Source organism: Sapajus apella, unplaced genomic scaffold (genome assembly GCF_009761245.1).
Source record: "Sapajus apella isolate SASKATOON/1434 unplaced genomic scaffold, GSC_monkey_1.0 scaffold67, whole genome shotgun sequence".
In the NCBI taxonomy this organism is placed as follows: domain Eukaryota; kingdom Metazoa; phylum Chordata; class Mammalia; order Primates; family Cebidae; genus Sapajus; species Sapajus apella.
The window spans coordinates 11,904,015-11,924,554 of record NW_022437007.1 but is presented as its reverse complement, the minus strand read 5'-3'; the positions used below and the strand labels follow the sequence as shown (position 1 = coordinate 11,924,554).

General features: G+C 44.2%; 1 protein-coding gene across 6 annotated transcripts in view; it reads left to right on the top strand.

Annotated features, from left to right (window-relative positions):
* TRIM2 (tripartite motif containing 2) overlaps positions 1-20,540 on the top strand; it is a 142,716-nt gene that overhangs the window by 19,496 nt on the left and 102,680 nt on the right. For 2 of the 6 annotated variants that reach the window (XM_032248636.1, XM_032248635.1), the window contains exon 1: positions 1,043-1,959. The exons of 3 other annotated variants lie outside the window; for them this stretch is intronic. The gene's annotated coding sequence lies outside the window, so the exon portion shown is untranslated. Of the gene's footprint in view, positions 1-1,042; positions 1,960-20,540 lie in introns of those variants that run through there. One more of the 6 variants, XM_032248637.1, reaches the window with a different exon arrangement.

Genomic DNA, 20,540 nt, shown 5'->3' with positions numbered 1-20,540 from the left:
TGTAATCCCAGCGACTCAGGAGGCTGGGATTACAGGCACACGCCACCATGCCCAGCTGAATTTTTGTATTTTTAGTAGAGACGGGGTTTCACCATGTTGACCAGGATGGTCTCGATCTCTTGACCTCGTGATCCACCCGCCTCGGCCTCCCAAAGTGCTGGGATTACAGGCTTGAGCCACCGCGCCCGGCCCTCAAAATATTAAACATAGAATTACTGTATGACCCAGCAATTTCACTCCTAGGTAAATAACCCAAGAGAAATGAAAATATATGCCCACTCAAAAACTTGTATACAAATGTTCGTAGCAGCATTATTTATACTAGCCACAAGGGGAAACAATCCAAATGTCTATCAAATGTTGAACAGATAAGCAAAATGTGGTGTATTTATATAATGTAACATTATTTTGCAATAAAAAGTCATGAAGTACCAACACATGCTACATGGATACCTGAGTAAACTGAAAAATTCTGCTGAGTGAAAAGAAGCCAGACACAAAAGCCCACACATATTATATGATTTTATTTATATGAAGTGTCTGAGCATGGTGGTGCGCCTATAACCCCAACTACTGGAGAGGCTGGGGAGGCTGAGGCGTGAAGACAGCTAGAGCCGGAGAAGTCAAGGCTGCAGTGATGAGCCATGTTCCTGACACTGCACTCCAGTCTGGGCAACAGAGCAAGACCCTGTCTCAAAACAAACAAACAAACAAATGCAGTCTCTTCTGGGAAAGATTTCCTGCTTCTGTGTTCCTATAACCCTCTGGGCATACATTTCTATCATTTTATAGTGTTCTAAAATTGTAAGTCGCCCCTCCCCACCTTCCCACCTTCCCCCCGCGCCCCGCCCCGTGAAAACGATAAGGCCCTTGAAAGTAGACTCATGCTTTTTCCAGCTTTCTATTCTCAGCCTTGTGACTGATAAAGGAAGGGAGGAAGAAAGAGTAGGAGGAAGGAAAGAGGGAGGGAGAGAGGGAGGACGAAAGGAAAGGAGGGAGGGAGGGAGGGAGAAGGAAGGAAGGGTCCTTACTCCAACTTATTTTAGGGAGTAAAAAAGACCTATAGTGGCAGTCACGGCTCATCATTTTCGGGACTGATTGCATCACACTTGACTCATTTGTTAGAATTTACTTGAAGGAAAAAGATTTCTTTTCTTCGCTCACATTCAGAAGCTGTGCTTGCTAATAGTGAACTGTCCCATGTTGGAGGCTGACATTTCAGCTCTCTCAGCCCCATCAAGCTGAACTCACTTCCCCTGAAGGGACAGTGTTTGCATTTGTGTTGACAAGACTGGGGAGGAGGATGCGTTTTCGGGAGACCTGAAAACCGAGCCAACCCCCTTTTTCTGCCCCCTGTGCTGCGATTGGCCCATGCTGGAGGCTGGCTGCGAGAGCCTTTAGTCATCGCACAGGGAAATCTTTCTGGAACCGGGCTCCAACTTGCGTGTTTGTTTTCATGCTGTTTGTGCGGGGATTAGCTGTCGGGCCGGGCCTGAGCATGCCGCGAGCGCCGGTCGACATCTAATCCAGGATTTGCCTCTGCCTCGCGGTTGATGGAAAACAGATGTCTCACTGCTCTGGGCCTGAGCGCAGCATGGAAATGACCCACCCGAGAGCCACTGTGAGCCGAGGACACCCGGGGAAGGCCCTTCAGAGTCCAGTCAGGAGGCCGGCTTTCCGCTTCGGGTCTGTTTTCACGACTTGAGCCGCTCGCTCCGAAAACGGCCTTGGATAAAGCAGTTTCACCTTCAGATCGCTGCAGAAGCGCGGCCGCGGGAGAGGCCGGAGGAGGCGGAGAGGAGCGGGCACCAAGTCCCGGGTCGCCCGCCCGCCGCCTCATGTCGTGAGCGAGCGCACCTGGGCCCTGGTAGGGGGCGCAGCGAGGCCCAGGCCCGAGGGGTGAGGCCCAGGCCCCTACGGAGCGCGCGCCGTTCCCGCGAAGCGAGTCGCCGTCTCGCAGTAAGTCGTGGCTCGGGCTGTGCCCGGGGAACCCTCTCGCCCGGGCAAGGTCCGGCGGCCAGAGCCTGCGGGAAGCCTGACCAGAGTCCGTTTCCGGACCGCGCTGCGCGACTGGCAGCCGGCCCGGAGCGGGTGCGGTGGGGACGCGCGGCGCGGGCTGCAGAGCTCGGACGCTGCGCGGCTCCCAGGCCCTGACCGCGGGGCAACCCCGGGAGGCGCGGGCCCCGCCGTCCTCACTCACCCGCGTCACGCAGGACAGCTTTCAAAGTCATTTTGCACTGAGAAAAAAAGACACTCTGCGATCTGAAAGCAGGACTGTAGTCATTTTGAAAAGATCGGCTCCCTCTTTTTCTTTAAGAACGTTTGGTCATTGTCCCAAAACTTTCTTTCCTTTAGCCTCCTCTCTCATCCTCTGCTCCAGCTCGTACTACAGTTCGTGCTTATTAGAGCAGGGAGATGGTGACTTTTGAGGGTTTGCAGGGCTCTTTCTGCTTGGTGTATTTATTGCCCGGTGCTGGAAGCTGCATGCCGCCGACAAAGTAGATAAAAGGCTGGGGGTGTGGAGGGCGGTTCGTCTCACTAAATGCCTGTCAGATCCAAAGCATTCTCCAAAGCACTCTGTGAACCCCAAATTCGTTCCCACCTGTAACACAACCCCGTGGAGCAACTGATGCCTTCCGCTAGGCCCCTTCGCTTTCCCGGGAAATCACCGGCTTTAATTTATGGAACAGAGACAGCTTAGATTCAAAGGCTTTTTAAATAGTTAATTTTAGAGCGCTTAGAATTCCAGCCATCCAAAGACTAGGCTAGCCCGTAGGGTGTGAGGGGTGGCTGTTCTTGTGGCAGTATGCACATCTATGCCTTTTTTCATTATTTTCTTCTGAAAATGCAGAGTACATTTTACATCAATATTTTTAGAATGTAGTTAAGGGTCGTTGCCTGACAACTTGTATTAAGGATTCCTTTCCCAGGGATGGAAGGAAGTATTGTGCTGTGTTCACTGCTTCCCGGCTCCACGTGACTTTTCCTCTCAAATTTCCACTTGATTTCATCCTTGGCAGGACTGGTACCTGCCCTTCGGCTCCAAGAAACAAAAGAGCAGGGGGTGAGTCAGAAGACTTTGACTACCTCACACCCTTAACTAGAGATAGTATTTGATTAAATTCTTTATGATACACATTGCATTTCCTTCTTTCCAACTTAGGTTCATATAACAATGAAGGATCAATTAAAACGAACTCCACCCCCCTTCTCCCTTAGGGTGAATATGGATTTCGTTGAGTTGTGCAGGGCTATCTACTCTAATGAAATGTCTTCTCAGTGAGGTAATCTGGCCTGTTCTGGGCTAGATACAGAACACCACGTCTCATTTGCCCTCATTAACACATTCTTTTCCCGGCAGCCTCCCTTTTCTTTCTACCCTTTTGTATATAATCCCATTTAGTTACCCACCATGACTCTACTTTGGACCATGGAATCTAGCAAACCATCACTGACAAGGTTTGTTTAGATGACTGTCCCTTATCAGTATTCCCTGAGAATATTTTTCCAATTCCTGCCTTTATTTTCCTGGAAAATTCTATGTCCATTAAATCCTCCAGGAGAAATTCCATTGTATCTGTCAGAAATAAGCACGACACCCACATCTTGAATATTTTTCTTGCGTCATCATTTTAATCCTGACAGGCATGGCTTCCTGATTTCTACTTTAAATTTAAATAAAATGGAAGGAAGTCGTTATAAGACTCTAAATATAAATAGGTTAGAGAGTCTCAATGAGAATTAACATCTTATCCTCCGACCTTTTCTTTGGTCTGTCCTTGGGTTGAATTCTGTCCTTTCAATTTCTGTCCACTGACTACTCTCTAAAAAGAGGTTGGATAGTTACTTTGTGTGACAGGAATGATCTGTTTCTCTCACCTTTCTGAGCAGCAGTGATTCACTACTTCTCGAAGCACTGCTTGGTGAGAATTTGGCCTATTCAATGATAACGCAACTGGGTAATATAGCAAGGCCCTAGGAACCTTTGAAAATGACATCTTGAAGCCCTGAAATCCTGGTGCAAGAACATTATCAGAACTTTCTTTTTCTTTCACCACTCCATGAAAAGTGACACTGCTTGGTTTACACCAAATATATCTTGGATTATAAATTCCCAAAGACGGCTTAAGCTTGATTTGTACAGGTGCTGAAAGTTTATGCTGGCAGGTCAGCACCTGGCAAATGCTTTTGATGCTGCTACTAAATGAAGACAGGAACAATGACTGTTTTCCTTTTGGGGTTCTTGAGAAGAGACTGTGACTGTTTTCCTTTTGGGGTTCTTGAGAAGAGACTGCCTGCTTAGAATGTCTGTTTGAGCGTCTATTCTGTGAATGTTATCTTAAAAGGCTTGAGGCAAAGGCTGGCATAATATTGTTAAAAACTCGCTTTGAATGAAGAGACTCCCCCAAACAGACTTTGTGTGAGCAACATGGCTGTTTATTCACCTGGGTGCAGGTGGGCTAAGGCCGAAAAGGGCATTAGCAAAGTGCACTTTTGCTTAGGAGTTGGTTTTATAGGTTTGGGGTGGGCAGTGAAAAGTTACAGAGTAACATCAGTTACAGTGGTGGGAGTAGGGGCAAGGAGTATACATTACCATAAGTTCAGTTACAATGGCGGGTGAGATAAGTGTATTATCATAATAACAGTTAAGATGGCAGGGTGGGCTGAGGGGCTTGTCCAGGGAAACTCCGCTGGGCAATCAGGGACCATGGCTAATGCAGGCGGGGAGTGGGAGACCATCAGCCGAGGCAAGCAGGACTTCAGACTTTCAGGCTCCAGGCTTGCATCTGGAGACCTGACAAATACCTTTGTCACCAGCCTTATTTCTTTTTTTTGTTTTTTTTTTGTTTTTTGAGACAGAGTTTCACTCATGTTACCCAGGCTGGAGTGCAATGGCGCGATCTCGGCTCACTGCAACCTCCGTCTCCTGGGTTCAGGCAATTCTCCTGCCTCAGCCTCCTGAGTAGCTGGGATTACAGGCACGCGCCACCATGCCCAGCCAATTTTTTGTATTTTTAGTAGAGACGGGGTTTCACCATGTTGACCAGGATGGTCTCGATCTCTTGACCTGGTGATCCACCCGCCTCAGCCTCCCAAAGTGCTTGGATTACAGGCTTGAGCCACTGCGCCCGGCCTATGTCACCAGCCTTATTTCTTATACTCTTTTTAGAACTTCAGACCCACCTGTTAGTTGGCATGTCTGAAAAAGTCCTTGCAAGTTATCTATGAGTTTAATTTATTATTTTCTCTGGAAGAAAACGACAGGTCTTTTGAAATGGATAGTATTTGCATTTAAAGAAGTGACAAGTGCAACCTTTGAGATGAATAGACAGAGAGGAAATTAAGAGTAAAAAATTTTATGACCTTGAGCCACTGTTACTAGACACTCAACTTTTATGGCTTATTTGAAGGTTTAGTGGAAATTCAACCTCAGAAACTGAGCTTTTGTTGGCAAGTATTTTGTATTACTAATATGGTTCTTTCCTATGTAACACCATATTATTTTTGCATATCCTGCCTTTGCTTATTTTTTGTTTTTTTAATTTTTTTTAAAGACTCTGTCACCCAAACTTCAGTGCAGTGGCACAATCATAGTTCACTGCATCCTCCAACACCTGGGCTCAAGCTATCCTCCCACCTCAGCCTCCCAAGTAGCTGGGACTACAGGCATGTGCCACCACACCTGACTAATTTTTAAATTTTTTGTAGAGATGGTGGCTCACTGTTGCCCAAGCTGGCCTTGAACTCCTGACTACAAGCAATCCTCCTGCTTTGGCCTCCCAAAGTGCTGGAATTATGGCATGAGCCACCTTGCCTGGCCTATGTCCTGCCTTTGAATCTCACCTTAATCTTTGAACAGAAATATCCTCTCCCTAGAATTTTCACTATCTTCCTTTTTCACAATATACTGTATATGTAGATGAAATTTGTCGATGCAGAAGGACTGGCCTAAGAGATTATAATGTGTTCTTGAGTCTAACAAAAATACCATAAATGTCAGCATCTTTGTTAACTTAAGACTGTTTCGTAGTGCTCAAATAGAAGCTGTGGATACACCTTTGCTTCTGCCTTAACTGCAGTAAAACAAACTAACCTAAGCCATGCTGACTTCTAGAACCAGAGCAATTTGTAGAAATATGCTACAGGCAGTTGGAGTTCTGAGAGATGATTAGCCTTTTAAATCGACATCTCAGTGTAGGTGTTTTTCAGGTTTCAGAATGTCTGCTGTTTGAGGGATGCCTTTTTAAATTTAATGTAGTCATTGGTCCAACCCAAAATATTAAGAGAGGCACAGTCTTGCTGACCTGCGTATCTCCCATTAGCACGACTACCGTTTTAGGACTCTCATTGCTGACCTTCGGGGAAGATGACTTTGAGGACCAGGAAGCAAACACAATGGAAAGCCTTTCAGATTAAGACTCCTGAAAAGGTAGATCTGATGTAAGACCAAAAATGTGAAAGATTAGAACGAGTTTCCTTTTAGAATGTTCTGCCCAGTCAGATAGAAGAAAGGAAGGAGAATTTTCAAGCCCATACCCCAGTCTGTTAGCCAACAAGGATTAATTGAGCAAATACTGTGTACTGGACCAAGCATAGAAAGTCAACACCAAGACAAAAGTATGCCAAATTGCAGGGTCTTTATTGCCGGCAGCCACGGAGGACTCGCGTCTCTCCAACCTGCGGCCCCGAAATGAGGGTGTCAAGACCTTTTATACCCCTAAAACCACCTCGGGAGTGAGGGTGAGGGGCGGAGGTGGAGGTGAAGGGCTTCAGACATTCCAAGGGCTAGTAATTCTGTAAATCACCTCCTGGGTGGAGATGAGGGTGAGGGGCTCCAGACATTCCAAGGGCCAGGGGACTTTTGACATTCTGATTGTTACTTAAGTGGTTCACAAAAGTCAAGATAAGCATTTGTTTACATGTTGTCTGGGTAGAGTAGAAATTACAGTCCTTAATTACTTATTACAAGTCGCAGGGGCCAAGATGGCTTGGGTTTGGACTGCTTCCCTGTCACATTTGAGTTACAGAGAGCAGTTTCAACAGAAAGCCGAGGTATGGCTGAAGTATGCAGTTTTATGGGGCTTTTACCATGTCACAATACCGTGTTCTGAGTCCCCTGCTTATGATCTGGAAAGTACAATAGCCTAAAAGGCAAAGAACAAGGCTTGAAGGAATTTTCAAGCCTTGGTGGTACCTTTAGGCATTAGTGAGCATCCTTTTCCCTCCTGTTCACTGAACCTCTCCGGTCTTTCCTCAGCGAGGAAATCAGGTCTGGCTGCGGTAGAACCCTCTGCCGTGGTTCAGCTACAAACACTTTCTGAGAGAATCAAGGTGGCCCCAGCCTAAGATTTGTTTCCTTTGACATTGAAAGGTGTGTCAGTAAAAGGCTCTTTCAACAGGACCTGGGTGAAGTGGCATTTGCTGTTTAACCCCAAGACTCTTGTTCAGTTCTGTTCCTAAAATGTCGCCTCCCTAGCTGCCAGACAATTCAACAGTGGCCCTGGGTAGCGCCACAATAACCCATCATAGAAACACTGCCTGAGGGTAAATAGTAGATAGGCTTGAGCTTTGCCTTAATTAAGAGGATGAGATCGGGTCTCTTTAGTTGCCAAAATAGCCTCTCAGTCTAAACAAAGATAGAACTGTCTCTTTTGCTGACTACATGCAATTTATTTAAATTAGTGTTGCACAAGCAACAATGGCGTGGAAGAGATATTAGCAAACCACCAAATCAAATGAGTTTTCTAGGTCTTTGGTTAGGGATAAAAAAGGCATTAGCCACATTGAATGGGATTTGCATCTCATTAGCTTGCCTGTATGTCCTCGGATATTCGACACAATGGAAGGTGCACGTCTCTCTTTTCAGCTGGGTAGTCTGCTTTAGTTGTGATTCTGCTGGGAATTAAAATTGTGAACTAGAAGCATTGGTGGGGGAAGGGGAAGGGCCGGAACTTGCAAGGATACTCAAAAGAAGGGAAGGCTGGGGTTAGGTCTGACCATACCCTTCCCGGCTTTTTGTAGTTCAAGGTTATAATAGTTTGCCTTAGAAGCAGCAAAAGATATCTCAGTGTGTAGTACTCTCCTCGGTATTGGCTGTGAATGATGTCCTTGCAGATTTGGGGCAGCTGGCTCTCCTTATTGTTCAGCGTATGTCCAGGGTTTCCTCCAATGCACTGGATTGTGCTTATGGAAGGCAAAATAATTACCATTTTATTCCAAGAAAGAGTTTATAAAAGTGAACCTCTCATGCAAGGTAAGCATTTTGGATATCCCCTTATTTAGCATGACCAATGAGAGTCACCCACAGAAAGTGGATAAAAGGGTACCCACATGGAATGAAGGCCACAGGAACAGCTACTCTCTGTCCATAAACACCCTTGTCAACTGTGTGGATGCTCCATTTGACACCCTCTCCTTCCTCTCCTTCCAACTATGGATCATCCTTGTCACCCTATTTCCTTCACCACCCAAATCCTAGCCATATACTTAGGACTTCCTGAGACCTCTAGAATAGAAACACCTGTGGGTCCTCTGCCACTTTACCCCAAATGTTGGTCTAATGGCTAAGACGAGCAGTCCTGAGTAGCTTTAAAAGTAACCCCAGGGAGAAAAGCTAAATGTGGCTCACTAAAAGATGACACTCAATCTATACAGTTTCGTAGAGGGTGTTCTGGATGTTTGGGTCTGGGTTGCTGCAGAAAACAAATGGCAATGACTATAACTGAGTATCTTTAGCTTTTCAATCTTAGCCAGTAACGAAGCCAGCCATCAAAACGCAATTCAACAGTTACAGAATGTGGTGTCCAGATTCCTGCCACCATTTAAACGGAACTCTTTCTTACAAAGCTGTTTTCCACTTTATAAAAACAATGCTTTGTTCATCTGTTTGGTACACACTCTGTACAGTAAATGAACCTTCAATGATAAATGCTCTCTTTTGCCCCAGGTCACACGGCAGTCACAGTCGTGTACAATCAAGTGACCATTTATTTAGAGGAAGGATGACAGAGGCTAACTGCAGTCTTTTTGCTGTTTTTCCCTATTTTCTGCCTTCAGGTAGCAATTAGCCTTTGAGTATCCTTCATCCTTTTCCCCCACAAATGATGTCTCAATCTAGTAACCTCACATATAAAGTAACTGATAGCTGAAGGCTAAAATCCCCTCAGAGACCACAAACCACCCACTAAAACAACATGAAAAGGCCTGGGAGCCTGGAGAGGGAAGAGGTGGGAGTGGGGCTATGTGGGGCCCTGTGCAAAGTGCTACTTTTCTTTGTGACATTTACTGTAGAGTCTCTGCTTAAGCTACAGACCCTGAAGAATAATGTATATTTTTTTCATTTTTAACACAATTTCATTAAAGGACAAAGAAATTCGATTTCTCAGGGATTTCCTCTGTATTTTACTTGTAGTCCATGCATATTGTTTCACTTAAAGACTGAGTTTTTTTTGTTTCGTTTTGTTCTGTTGAGACAGAGTCTCGCTCCGTCGCCCAGGTTGGAGTGCAGTGTACAATCTCAGCGCACTGCAACCTCCACCTCCCGGGTTCAAGCCATTCTCCTGCCTCAGCCTCCCAAGTAGCTGGGACTACAGGTGCATGCCACCACGCCTGGATAGTTGTTATATTTTTTAGTAGAGATGGGGTTTTGCCATGTTGCCCAGGCTGTGGGCAAGCTCCTGGCCTCAGGTGATCCGCCTGCCTTGGCCTCCCAAAGTGCTGAGATTATAGGTGTGAGCCATTGCACTTGGCCAGATTCTGAATTTTTTTTTTTTTTTTTTTTTTTTGAGACGGAGTTTCGCTCTTGTTACCCAGGCTGGAGTGCAATGGCGCGATCTCGGCTCACCGCAACCTCCGCCTCCTGGGTTCAGGCAATTCTCCTGCCTCAGCCTCCTGAGTAGCTGGGATTACAGGCACGCACCACCATGCCCAGCTAATTTTTTGTATTTTTAGTAGAGACGGGGTTTCACCATGTTGACCAGGATGGTCTCGATCTCTTGACCTCGTGATCCACCCGCCTCAGCCTCCCAAAGTGCTGGGATTACAGGCTTGAGCCACCGCGCCTGGCCCAGATTCTGAATTTTTAAAGAGTATCTATTAGAAATCAAATTCATTTTTCTTTCTAAAAAGACTTTAAACATCAAGAAAGGGAAATAGTTATTAAGCATTTGCTTGGAATAGTTAAAGCAGTTTCTGTTATAGAAGGAAGACAGATTTGTGGGGGTATGAAATTCTGAATCCCATCTGCATGGAAGCTGGTTTTCATTTGCAGTACAAAATATTCTTGGTATCTTTGGGGCTTATTGCACACAGTATACTCCACGCTAAAACTAAATCTCGATAGAACTAAATAGATTTCTTTTCTTAGATATTTTTTCCGAAGCCATTTCCTCTCCTTCAGGTTCCTAGGATACATGCATTCACCAAGTACTGCTGGGTCTTTCTATTACTGCAAGGAGTTTAGTCTTCAGTTTTCCTTATTCAACCAATTCATTCAGCTACTATCTGTTGTTGGGGGCTGAGGGGGACAAGAGGTCACAGGCTGACCCGAGAGAAGAATGCGAGGCACACACAACTCCTGCCTGTGTTCTAGATTTACCTTTCAGTCTCTAGAGGCGTAGGTCCTGGCTTTCTGAATGTTACACATGATGACTGCTACAGTAGTTACAGTCTCAATATGTTTGCTGTCCACACTATTTTTTTGTAAGAGACAAGGTCTGGCTCTGCTGCCCAGGCTGGAGTACAGTGACACGATCATGGCTTACTGCAGCCTTTGCCTCCGGGGCCCAAGCTATCCTCCCATCTTGGGTCCTCCCGAGTAGCTGCGATTGCAGGTGCACGCCATCATGCCTGGCTACTTTTTGTATTTTTTTGTAGAGACAGGATTTTGACATGTTGCCCAGGCTGATCTCACCTCTGGGCTCAAGAGATCTGCCTGCCTCAGCCTCCCCAGAGTGCTGGGATTACAGGCGTGAGCCACTGCACCCAGCCCATGTTCAACCTTAAATCCAGTAGAATTCGGTTACGAAAACAAAAAACACACCAAACAGATGCTTGGCTTAGACATACTATATTACCTTGTGGATTTATTGTACTAGCGCTGGAAATATGGAGACTGTCAGTTTCTTCTGAGAACCTGGGATACTGCATGCCTTAAGGCAGATTGAGGTGACAGTATACTATCTGTCTTTTATTTATGAAGATAACCTTATTGACCCACCAGGATATGCTTTGTAGTTTTCTCCATCCATTCTATCAATTTTTATTAGTCATGAAATTTATTGGCCCCTGTGGCATAAATCTAGAAGAACCAGCTCACTTGGTTCAAGCCTATAATTTCATCAGCATAGCATGTAACTAGCTAAGCTCACGTGGCACTAAGATCATAATAATGATTTAACCTCTCATTTGGCAAGTCTTTACTGCTTAAAAATCACTTTCACATAAATAATTCCATCTTATCTTTACAATGTCTCTGAGAGGTAATATCTTAGAAGTGAGGAAACTAAGTTTCCAAGAAGTCGCGTGACTTTTCCAGTAAAGGGTGAGTCAGGACTCACAACTAGGTTGTCTTTCTCACTAAAACACTAGCTCAAGTATACTCGACTGGATGACATACAATAAATGGATACCAGAATTGTGGGAAGCGCTGGAGGAAAGGATGTTATATTAAGAAAACAAATCTAGGAAGATGTCTGGAAAAGTGGTTTCCAGTAGAAACTGGTTACTTTAAATTTAACTCTAGACCCAAGAATATCACATAAGAAACCATTAGGAAACCATGTGAACAAGACAATCAAGTGTCATCTCATATGGTACAGATAATAAGTCCAATGATGGTTCAGAAAAGAGAGAGAACACAGTAAGGTAAAAAATCAAGGACAGTATAATTGAGGAAGAGGGACTAAAGTTAGAACATAAAGAATGTGCAAGATTTAGATGGAAGAGGGAAGTGGGAAGGGCACAGTGGGTATTGGGAACATCCCAAGCAAAGGCGGAGAGTCGTTTTCCAGACAGGGATTAGGAGGCAGACACATCTGATGGAAGGAGAGACGGAGAAGGTCTAGGGGAGGAAGTCAAGGGCATTGAGGTGGAATCAAAGAGGATCTAAAGTGCCTGTTGGAGAAACACAGACTTGATGCTTAGGTGCTGCAAACGTGAGGGAGAATCTGCTCCATGCCTGTGTTCTAGCTTCTGGCTGTCCCACGCATCCCTTGGCTTGTAGATAGTGTTCTGTGTCTTCACATCATCTTCTTTCCATGCCTGTCTCTGTGTCCAAATTTCCCCATTTTGTAAGGACATCAGTCATACTGGATTATGGCCCACTCTAATGACTTCATTTTAACTTGATTACCTCCCTAAAGACCTACACTATACAGGTTGAGCAACCCAAATACCAAAAAATCTGAAATGCTCCAAGTCCAGAACATTTTGAGAACTGACATGATACTCAAAGGAAATATTCATTGGAGGATTTCAGATTTCAGTCTTTTGGATTTGGGATGCTCAACCAGTCAGTATCTGCACATACTCCAAAACATGAAAAAAAAAATCCAAAATCCAAAAACACTTCTGGCCCCAAGCATTTTGGATAAAAGCTGCTCAATCTGTATTTCCAAATACAGTCATCACACTCTGAGGTACTGTGAGACATCATCATATCTTTTTGGAGGGAGGGGGACACAATTCACCTTTTAACAGATATTTTTAAAGAGTCATGAGTGGCAGAGTGAGGGGGAAAGAGGTGTTTCCATGAAAGTGGACTGACTCCAGCATGCAGAATACGCTGGAGAAAAGGGAGGGAATGAGAGGCTGTGGGTAGGGAGTGTAGAAAAGTAGGTAAAATCAAGACACATTTCAAAGGAAGAGTTGAAAAGATTTAAGCAGTAGCAATGGCGATGGGTTGTAAGTCTAGAACGTAACAGTTTACAAAGCACTCCCACGACTCCTGACTCCTTTGATCTTGGTACCTGGCCTAGGGGCTGAGTGTCTGGTGTTGTCAGGGTTTCTGGCTCCAGGAGAAGCTCCAGTGATCAGGTCATCCACTCCAGTGAGAGTGGCTGGCAAAGGGGAAGGAGGAGACTCAGAGCTGCAGGTGCTGAATTGGAGGTGGTGACAGAGCTGGGTGGAGATGTCCCCTGGGCCACTGGAAACCTAAGCCAGCTTTCCTCTCTAGACATGGATTTGGAAGTCAAATGCATTCCAGCAATGGCCTAATCACGAGAGTGGGTGCGGTCTCTGAGTAAGTGAATGTAGGAGAAGAGCAGTGACTTGATGTTTTGGCAAATTCCCAGAGTCAGAGGATTGCTAAGAATGAGGATAAGAAGCATTTAAAGTAGAGGAGAAATGGTAAAGTTCTCTACCTCCAAAGCTGAAGAAAAAGAGTTTCCAGTAGAAGGCGGGAGGAGGAGAGAGCTGACTGGGAGAAGCTAAAAAGAGGACATGGGGAAAAGAAAGTGCCAAAGAAAGGACGGAAGGAAGTAGGATGGTAACTTCAGGGCGCAGGATTTAGAAAATGGTATGGGGGGCTTTTATTGGAAAGTCGTGGGGTTTTTTTTTTTTTTTTTTTTTTTAGATATTGTTTGCATACAGTCAAATGCACCCTTTCTGGTGTTCAATTCTGTGAATTTTGACAAATGCATATAGTTCTGTAACCATGACTACTGTTATATTACACCTAAAATTCCTTCTTGCTAATGGGCTTTGTTGTTGTTGTTGTTGTTTTTTAGAGGAAATCAATGTGTATTTGAAGTCAGAGAGGAAGAAACCCATGGGAAAGGAGGAGATGATGGAGTTAAAGAGGAAAGGGTTGAAGGGGTGAGGTGTGGAGGTGCTGGGGAGGCAGATGGGCCACTGAGAATGCTTCAGTTTTGAGAGGAAAAGAAAGGAACATTCCCTCTCTTCTTATGAAGTGGAATGAAGGATGGATGCATGCATTACGGGCCTATGATATCTTTTCATGGTTAATTCCAAAACTCCTGCCAACATTGCGTAACTTCTGCCACCAAGGTGTTATTTCCTGTTGAAATCACTGTCTGCAGGAATTACATTCAAGGGGAGTACAGGCACAGGCTGCTTTTCTTTGGGATGTGTGCCTAAATCCTTCTTCCATGTAATACTGTAGCAATTTTAGAACTAACAACTTTAAAATTCTCCAAAGTTAAGTGCATCTGCATCTTTTCCTGCACCATACAGTGGGAAAACTTGGCAGCAATAATAGCTTCAATCCCCATAAATACTCCTGACAGGTGTAAATGAGTCACTGCTGAAGAGCTAGCTTCCACAGACATGTCCTTGGGGCATGATTTGGCAGAAGAGATTCAATTCTCATCATTTTTTTTTTTTTTTTTGAGACGGAGTTTTGCTCTTGTTACCCAGGCTGGAGTGCAATGGCGCGATCTTGGCTCACCGCAACCTCCGCCTCCTGGGTTCAGGCAATTCTCCTGCCTCAGCCTTCTGAGTAGCTGGGATTACAGGCACACGCCACCATACCCAGCTAATTTTTTGTATTTTTGGTAGAGACAGGGTTTCATCATGTTGACCAGGATGGTCTCGATCTCTTGACCTCGTGATCCACCCGCCTCGGCCTCCCAAAGTGCTGGGATTACAGGCTTGAGCCACTGCGCCCGGCCAATACTCATCATTTTTTGATGAGACTCACAACCACTCAGAAGTGCAGTTTTCTCCTTGACATCTATGATGCCACTTTCATCTCCTTCACCTTTGCAGTTGCACTGCAATCACCTCATTCAGGGGTGGGAGGCAAGAGGGTGTTGGATAGCGATTCTCAAACTGTGGGTTTCATGAGCGGGTTGTGAATCAAGTTAGTGAGTTGCAGCCAGGCTACTGAAAAATGAAATAGAATAGGAAATAGCAGAGGGCATTAAGCTAAATGTGATCTCATGCAGCCTTTGTTTCAGTGAAATATGTATGTCTCTACTGGACCACAACATGAAATACATGTCTGCTGTAGATCTCAGTCACAGAAGTTTGGGGGACTGAATGTAGAAATATGCAGATCCTTTATGAAACTAAGCAGGCCACTGAATGTCCTTGTGGCTTAGAGTGTGTCTGTAAAATGAGGCTCATAAGTTACCTACTCTGTATGGCTATTGAGAGAGCTAAAGAGAAAATGCATAGGTGGCATTAGGTACTGTGCCTGGTAAACAGTCAATGCTTATGATGATGATTTGTTTTCCTGCCTAGATCTATAGGTCAAATTTTTGTTCAATGCTCAGACCTTTCTTCTGAGCTTAGAGCTATAACTCAGCAGCTGCTTGACATCTCCATGCAGTTGTTCCACGTGCATCTCCAGCTCAGCACGTCCAAAATGGAACTCAATTCATTGCCGCTTTCTCTCTCCAATTCTTTTTTTTTTTTTTTTCAGACAGGGTTTCACCATGTTGGTCAGGCTGGTCTTGAACTCCCGACCTCAGGTGATCCGCCCGCCTTGGCCTCCAAAGTGCTTGGATTACAGGCATGAGCCACCATGCCCGGCCTCTCTCCAATTCTTAACCCCCTCAGTGTCCTGTCCCACCTTTGAGCACACAGACCCCTCTGCTGCCCCCAGCTGTGTACTTCATATGTGGTACTTCTAAACTGCTTGTATGTGGTCTTCCTCCACTAACACACGTGTATCTTCAGGTTTCCTCTGCCTTGAATGCTTATTCTACATTTTTGTTGTATGACTCACTCTTTCTCATCCTTCAGGGCTTAATACAAATTGGTTTTCCAGTCAGAAAGATGTAGGCTTGAAGTCACTAATCATTGGTGACAGCTGTGTGACTCTGAGGAGCAAATTTCTGAAACATTCAAAGTCAATTTGTGCCTCTGTAAAATGGGAAAAGCAGTGCCTGCTTCATAGAGCTAAAAAAATTTTTTTTGAGACAGGGTCTTGCTCTGTTTCCCAAGTTGGAGTGCAGTGGCATGATCACAGCTCACTACAGCATGGAAGCAATCCTCCTGCCTCAGCCTCCCAAGTAGCTGGGACTACAGGCAGGCACCACCATGCCTGGCTAATTTTTTTGTATATTTCATAGAGGTGGGATTTCACCATGTTGCCCAGGCTGATCTCGAACTCCTGAGCCTAAGTGATTCCCCCACCTCAGGCTCCCAAAATGCTGGGATTACAGGCGTGAGCCACAGTGCCCCGCCAAGTTAAGAGAATTAAATCAATTATTTTGTCTATAGAATAGTGCCCAACACATACGAAATAGTTAATAAATGGCTGTGATTCTTTTTCATTTTTAAAAAAGGGCTCAATTCACCCCTTCCTTGAGCTTCTTAGAGACCTGAATGTGTCAGGTTGTTGAAGAGCTCTGCATTTTTGTACCAGCTATTCCTTCTGATCAGATTACCTTTTCCACAAGTCTTCCTTTGACCAGGCCCTATCCATTTCTCAAGGCTTAACCCAGTGTCGCCTCCTCTGGGACCCTGCCAACATCCTGTGCTCATCTACATCAGAATTTTTGGCCACCTGAACTATGATACCTTCTTTCCCCCTAGATTCTAAGTCTCCTGAGGGCTCCATGTGACATACAGTTTGTCACTGTATCCAAAGCTCCCTCAACACATGCAAGTACCTGACATATAGTATATAATCAGTAAATGTTTCCTTGATGAAATAATGCACGAGTGAATGAGCAAATGCTTGTAATAGCTTCCTTACTGGTGACCCTGCTTTGTCACTTTCAGGAAATTTATCCTATTAATTGGAGCCAGATTAGTCTTCTTAAAGCAGAGTTTTGTCACTTGGCTGTGCTTCTCAGAATGCTCTGATGAGTGTACTCTGCCAACATTCGCAGCTAGTGATATGGTTTGGCTGTGTCCCCACCCAAATCTCATCTTGAATTGTATTAGGTTTGCGCAAAGGTAATTGCAGCTTTTGCCATTGAAAGTATCGAATCATGGGGGCAGCTTTCCCCATGCCATCCTGGTGATTGTGAGAGAGTTCTCACAAGATCTGATTGTTTTATGAGCATCTCGCATTTCCCCTGCTTGCACTCATTCTCTCTCCTGCCACTCTGTGCAGAGGTGCCTTCTGCCATGATTGTAAGTTTCCTGAGGACTCCCTGGTCCTATGGAACTGTGAGTCAATTAAACCTCTTTTCTTTATAAATTACCCAGTCTTGGTTATTTCTTCATAGCAGTGTGGGAATGGATGAATACAGTTAAGGCCATCCCCAAGATGGCTTCTATTTCATGTTCTAGTCTTTTATTCTACTAATCCTCATCTTGTACCTTATACCATGGAAAACTAGGCAGCTATTCCCTCACTGTGCCCCATACCTCATTTTCTTGTATGCCTATCCATGCTGGCTCTTTCTGCATAGTCTCACAAACCCAGTGAAACCCTCTCAAATGCTATCACACATGACAATTCTAGAACCTTTACTGATACAGTTTTTTTTAAACAAACAGTAGTAGTTGTCCTCAATCCTGCTTTGCATCCCATTGCAACCCACTATGGACTTTTCTTATGGAGAAGAAAATTGCTTTATATAGCAATTTATTTACATATTTGTTTTTTATGGCAAGTTTTTTGCATTTGAGGATTGTGTCTTTTTCTTTTCTTTTGAGACAGTACTTATTCTGGCACCTTGGCTGGAGTGCAGTGGTACAGTCACAGCTCACTGCAGCCTTGACCTCCTGGGCCCAAGAGATCCTCCCACCTCAGCGTCCTCAGTAGTTGGGACTACAGGTGTGTACCACCATACCTGGCTAATTTTTAAATTTTTTGTAGAGATGGGGGCTCTCACTATGTTGTCCAGGCTGGTCTCGAACTCCTAGTTTTAAGCAGTCCTCCTGTCTCAGCCTCCCAAAGTGCTCATGTCATATGCATTTGCCACCTTGCCCAGCCAGAGGATTGTGTCTTAAACATCTTTGTAAACTTACAGCATCTAGGACATTACATTGCTTGTCTTTTCTCATAAGTGCTTGAGGAAAAGAATAGAACTGAAAATCAGCTAGATCTGATTGTCCTTTCTGCTTGCTAATTTAACTTTAGGGGCTGGGGTGTGGGAAATTAAGCTTTAACTGGTCTTTTGACTCTTAAATATATTTATTTTACATGCAGTTGGAGCTGGAATTGCTACATTTAGCAATTAGACAGATAGACATTCGTACCATTTTATAACCACATTGTTCTAGGCATTTTTGATTAATCAATGATTGATAATTAATCTTAGTACTAATATACCTTTAATGCTCCTGTTTTTTGGCTCTTAGTTACTTAGGAGTGTGTATACTAATAAAAAAGATTCAAAGTATATGAAATGTGAAAATGTAAATACGTAAACACATTGATGAGTGGTAGTTGTATACATACATGCGTCTTTTCTACTTTATCAAAGTCATAGGATCAGGACATCTATGAATGGTCATATAAATATTGAAACCTAATTGTATCTTTATATATATATGTGTGTGTGTGTGTGTATATATATATATATATATATATATTAATTGTACTTTAGATTCTGGGGTACATGTGCAGATCATGCACGATTGTTGCATAGGTACCTACATGGCACTGTGGTTTGCTGCCTCCATCCCCCCATCACCTATATCTCACATTTCTCCCCATGTTATCCTTCCCCAACCTCCCCACCCCCCGTCTCTCCCATAGTCCCCCCCAACAGACCCCAGTGTGTGATGCTCCCCTCCCTGTGTCCATGTGTTCTCATTGTTCAACACCCGCCTATGCGTGAGAACCTGCAGTGTTTGATTTTCTGTTCTTGTGTCAGTTGGCTGAGAATGATGGTTTCCAGATTCATCCATGTCCCTACAAAGGAAACAAACTCATCGTTTTTTATGGCTGCATAGTATTTCATGGTGTATATGTACCACGTTTTCCTTGCCCAATCTATCATCAATGGACTTTTGGGTTGGTTCCAGGTCTTTGCTATTGTAAACAGTGCTGTGATGAACATACGTGTGCATGTGTCTTTATAATAGAGTGATTTACAATCCTTTGAATATATACCCAGTAATGGGATTGCTGGGTCAAATGGAATTTCTATTTCTAGGTCCTTGAGGAATCTCCACACTGTCTTCCCAATGGTTGAACTAATTTACACTCCCACCAACAGTGTAACAGTGTTCCTATTTCTCACATCTTCTCCAGCATCTGTTGTCTCCAGAATTTTTAATGATCGCCATTCTAAGTGGCGTGAGATGGTATCTCAATGTAGTTTTGATTTGCATTTCTCTAATGACCAGTGATGATGAGCATTTTTTCATGTTTGTTGGCCTCATATATTTCTTCTTTTGAAAAATGATTCTTCATAGCCTTTGCCCACTTTTGAATGGGTTTGTTTGTTTTCTTCTTGTAAATCTGTTTTAGTTTTTTGTAGATTCTGGATATTAGCCCTTTGTCAGATGGGTAGATTGCAAACATTTCTTCCCATTCTGTTGGTTGCCAATTCACTCTGATTGTTTCTTTTGCTGTACAGAAGCTCTGGAGTTTAATTAGATCCCATTTGTCTATTTTGGCTTTTGTTGCCAATGCTTTTGGTGTTGTAGTTATTAAGTCCTTGCCTATGCCTATGTCCTGAATGGTTTTGCCTAGGTTTTCTTCTAGGGTTTTTTATGGTGTTAGGTCTTATGTTTAAGTCTTTAATACATCTGGAGTTAATTTTAGTGTAAGGTGTCAGGAAGGGGTCCAGTTTCTGCCTTCTGCACATGGCTATCCAGTTTTCCTAACACCATTTATTAAACAGGGAATCCTTTCCCCATTGCTTGATTTTGTCAGGTTTGTCAAAGAGCAGATGGTTGTACATGTGTGGCATTGCCTTCAAGACCTCTGTTCTGTTCCATTGGTCTATATCTCTGTTTTGGCACCAGTACCATGCTGTTTTGATTACTGTAGCCTTGTAGTATAGTTTGAAGTCAGGTAGCATGATGCCTCTAGCTTTGTTCTTTTTGCTTAGAATTGACTTGGCTCTTTTGGTTCCATATGAAGTTTAAGGTGGTTTTTTCCAGTTTTGTGAAGAGGGTCATAGGTAGCTTGATGTGGATAGCGTTGAATCTGTAAATTACTTTGGGCAGTATGGCCATTTTCACAATATTGATTCTTCCTAACCATGAGCATGGAATATTTTTCCATCTGTTTGTATCCTCTCTTATTTCCTTGAGCAGTGGCTTGTAGTTCTCCTTAAAGAGGTCCTTTACATCCTTTGTTAGTTGTATTCCTAGGTATTTTATTCTCTTTGTAGCAATTGTGAATGGCAGCTCATTCTTGATTTGGCTCTCTTTAAGTGTGTTATTGGTCGGCCGGGCGCGGTGGCTCAAGCCTGTAATCCCAGCACTTTGGGAGGCCAAGGCGGGTGGATCACGAGGTCAAGAGATCAAGACCATCCTGGTCAACATGGTGAAACCCTGTCTCTACTAAAACTACAAAAAATTAGCTGGGCATGGTGGCGCGTGCGTGTAATCCCAGCTTCTCAGGAGGCTGAGGCAGGAGAATTGCCTGAACCCAGGACGCGGGGGTTGCGGTGAGCCGAGATCGCGCCATTGCACTCCAGCCTGGGTAACATGAGCGA